The following is a 5,000-nucleotide window of genomic DNA, read 5'->3' as shown; positions in this document are numbered from 1 at the left end:
TTTAACCTATTTAAAATTTAAAAACTCATATATACGTGGGTAATTTATATCATTTTCAAATATCGTCATGGTCATAATACAACTAATAACATCAAAAGTATTTTTACAATCGATTTTTTTTTTAAATTTTTAACTTGTATGACTTCATATTTAATACTTATATGAAAATTTATTACTTCATAGACTTTATACATTTAATACTTATATGAAAATTTATTACTTCATAGACTTTATACATTTAATACTTATATGAAAATTCATTACTTCATAGACTTTATATTTTTTATACTTATATAAAAATTTATTACTTCATAGACTTTATATTTTACTTCATAGACTTTATACATTTAATACTCATATGAAAATTTATTACTTCATAGACTTTATATATTTACTACTTATATGAAAATTTATTACTTCATAGACTTTATACAATTAATACTTATATGAAAATTTATTACTTCATAGACTTTATACAATTAATACTTATATGAAAATTTATTACTTCATAGACTTTATACAATTAATACTTATATGAAAATTTATTACTTCATAGACTTTATACAATTAATACTTATATGAAAATTTATTACTTCATAGACTTTATACATTTAATACTTATATGAAAATTCATTACTTCATAGACTTTATATTTTTTATACTTATATAAAAATTTATTACTTCATAGACTTTATATTTTACTTCATAGACTTTATACATTTAATACTTATATGAAAATTTATTACTTCATAGATTTTATATATTTACTACTTATATGAAAATTTATTACTTCATAGACTTTATACAATTAATACTTATATGAAAATTTATTACTTCATAGACTTTATACAATTAATACTTATATGAAAATTTATTACTTCATAGACTTTATACAATTAATACTTATATGAAAATTTATTACTTCATAGACTTTATACATTTAATACTTATATGAAAATTCATTACTTCATAGACTTTATATTTTTTATACTTATATAAAAATTTATTACTTCATAGACTTTATATTTTACTTCATAGACTTTATACATTTAATACTTATATGAAAATTTATTACTTCATAGACTTTATATATTTACTACTTATATGAAAATTTATTACTTCATAGACTTTATACATTTAGTACTTATATGAAAATTTATTACTTCATAGACTTTATACAATTAATACTTATATGAAAATTTATTACTTCATAGACTTTATACAATAAATACTTATATGAAAATTTATTACTTCATAGACTTTATACAATTAATACTTATATGAAAATTTATTACTTCATAGACTTTATATATTTACTACTTATATGAAAATTTATTACTTCATAGACTTTATACATTTAGTACTTATATGAAAATTTATTACTTCATAGACTTTATACAATTAATACTTATATGAAAATTTATTACTTCATAGACTTTATACAATTAATACTTATATGAAAATTTATTACTTCATAGACTTTATACAATTAATACTTATATGAAAATTTATTACTTCATAGACTTTATACATTTAATACTTATATGAAAATTTATTACTTCATAGACTTTATACAATTAATACTTATATGAAAATTCATTACTTCATAGACTTTATATTTTTTATACTTATATAAAAATTTATTACTTCATAGACTTTATATTTTACTTCATAGACTTTATACATTTAATACTTATATGAAAATTTATTACTTCATAGACTTTATATATTTACTACTTATATGAAAATTTATTACTTCATAGATTTTATACATTTAGTACTTATATGAAAATTTATTACTTCATAGACTTTATACAATTAATATTTATATGAAAATTTATTACTTCATAGACTTTATACAATTAATACTTATATGAAAATTTATTACTTCATAGACTTTATACAATTAATACTTATATGAAAATTTATTACTTCATAGACTTTATACAATTAATACTTATATGAAAATTTATTACTTCATAGACTTTATATATTTACTACTTATATGAAAATTTATTACTTCATAGACTTTATACATTTAGTACTTATATGAAAATTTATTACTTCATAGACTTTATGCAATTAATACTTATATGAAAATTTATTACTTCATAGACTTTATATATTTACTACTTATATGAAAATTTATTACTTCATAGACTTTATACATTTAGTACTTATATGAAAATTTATTACTTCATAGACTTTATACAATTAATACTTATATGAAAATTTATTACTTCATAGACTTTATACAATTAATACTTATATGAAAATTTATTACTTCATAGACTTTATACAATTAATACTTATATGAAAATTTATTACTTCATAGACTTTATACAATTAATACTTATATGAAAATTTATTACTTCATAGACTTTATATATTTACTACTTATATGAAAATTTATTACTTCATAGACTTTATATTTTACTTCATAGACTTTATACATTTAATACTCATATGAAAATTTATTACTTCATAGACTTTATACAATTAATACTTATATGAAAATTCATTACTTCATAGACTTTATATTTTTTATACTTATATAAAAATTTATTACTTCATAGACTTTATATTTTACTTCATAGACTTTATACATTTAATACTTATATGAAAATTTATTACTTCATAGACTTTATACAATTAATACTTATATGAAAATTTATTACTTCATAGACTTTATACAATTAATACTTATATGAAAATTTATTACTTCATAGACTTTATACAATTAATACTTATATGAAAATTTATTACTTCATAGACTTTATATATTTACTACTTATATGAAAATTTATTACTTCATAGACTTTATACATTTAGTACTTATATGAAAATTTATTACTTCATAGACTTTATGCAATTAATACTTATATGAAAATTTATTACTTCATAGACTTTATATATTTACTACTTATATGAAAATTTATTACTTCATAGACTTTATACATTTAGTACTTATATGAAAATTTATTACTTCATAGACTTTATACAATTAATACTTATATGAAAATTTATTACTTCATAGACTTTATACAATTAATACTTATATGAAAATTTATTACTTCATAGACTTTATACAATTAATACTTATATGAAAATTTATTACTTCATAGACTTTATATATTTACTACTTATATGAAAATTTATTACTTCATAGACTTTATACATTTAATACTTATATGAAAATTCACTACTTCATAGACTTTATGCAATTAATACTTATATGAAAATTTATTACTTCATAGACTTTATATATTTACTACTTATATGAAAATTTATTACTTCATAGACTTTATACATTTAGTACTTATATGAAAATTTATTACTTCATAGACTTTATACAATTAATACTTATATGAAAATTTATTACTTCATAGACTTTATACAATTAATACTTATATGAAAATTTATTACTTCATAGACTTTATACAATTAATACTTATATGAAAATTTATTACTTCATAGACTTTATATATTTACTACTTATATGAAAATTTATTACTTCATAGACTTTATACATTTAGTACTTATATGAAAATTTATTACTTCATAGACTTTATGCAATTAATACTTATATGAAAATTTATTACTTCATAGACTTTATATATTTACTACTTATATGAAAATTTATTACTTCATAGACTTTATACATTTAATACTTATATGAAAATTCACTACTTCTTCATTTAATATTGCAAGCAAAGTATTTTGGTTAACATTTTTATTTTCATGTTATTAAAACACTTGATATACTATTATACCATATTGTATAATATGATTTTAATTCAATTACTTTATTACTTTGGTATATTAAATGATAGTCGTTTGATAACAATCCCAACATTTACCTTATTTTCAATAAATATTGAAAACAAAGTTTTATGCGTTCAAATTTTTATTTTCATGTTATGATTCTCTCAAACACTCATTAATATACCATATTGTATAATATGCTTTTATTTCAATTACTTTATTACTTTTGGTATATTAAATGATAGTCGTTTGATAACAATCCCAACACTTACCTTATTTTCAATAAATATTGAAAACAAAGTTTTATACGTTCAAATTTTTATTTTCATGTTATGATTCTCTCAAACACTCATTAATATACCATATTGTATAATATGCTTTAATTTCAATTACTTTATTACTTTTGGTATATTAAATGATAGTCGTTTGATAACAATCCCAACACTTACCTTATTTTCAATAAATATTGAAAACAAAGTTTTATGCGTTCAAATTTTTATTTTCATGTTATGATTCTCTCAAACACTCATTAATATACCATATTGTATAATATGCTTTAATTTCAATTACTTTATTACTTTTGGTATATTAAATGATAGTCGTTTGATAACAATCCCAACACTTACCTTATTTTCAATAAATATTGAAAACAAAGTTTTATACGTTCAAATTTTTATTTTCATGTTATGATTCTCTCAAACACTCATTAATATACCATATTGTATAATATGCTTTAATTTCAATTACTTTATTACTTTTGGTATATTAAATGATAGTCGTTTGATAACAATCCCAACACTTACCTTATTTTCAATAAATATTGAAAACAAAGTTTTATGCGTTCAAATTTTTATTTTCATGTTATGATTCTCTCAAACACTCATTAATATACCATATTGTATAATATGCTTTAATTTCAATTACTTTATTACTTTTGGTATATTAAATGATAGTCGTTTGATAACAATCCCAACACTTACCTTATTTTCAATAAATATTGAAAACAAAGTTTTATGCGTTCAAATTTTTATTTTCATGTTATGATTCTCTCAAACACTCATTAATATACCATATTGTATAATATGCTTTAATTTCAATTACTTTATTACTTTTGGTATATTAAATGATAGTCGTTTGATAACAATCCCAACACTTACCTTATTTTCAATAAATAGTGAAAACAAAGTTTTATGCGTTCAAATTTTTATTTTCATGTTATGATTCTCTCAAACACT

This window comes from Bactrocera oleae, unplaced genomic scaffold (genome assembly GCF_042242935.1).
Source record: "Bactrocera oleae isolate idBacOlea1 unplaced genomic scaffold, idBacOlea1 ctg00000010.1, whole genome shotgun sequence".
Classification (NCBI taxonomy): Eukaryota; Metazoa; Arthropoda; class Insecta; order Diptera; family Tephritidae; genus Bactrocera; species Bactrocera oleae.
This window is presented reverse-complemented; position numbering follows the sequence as displayed.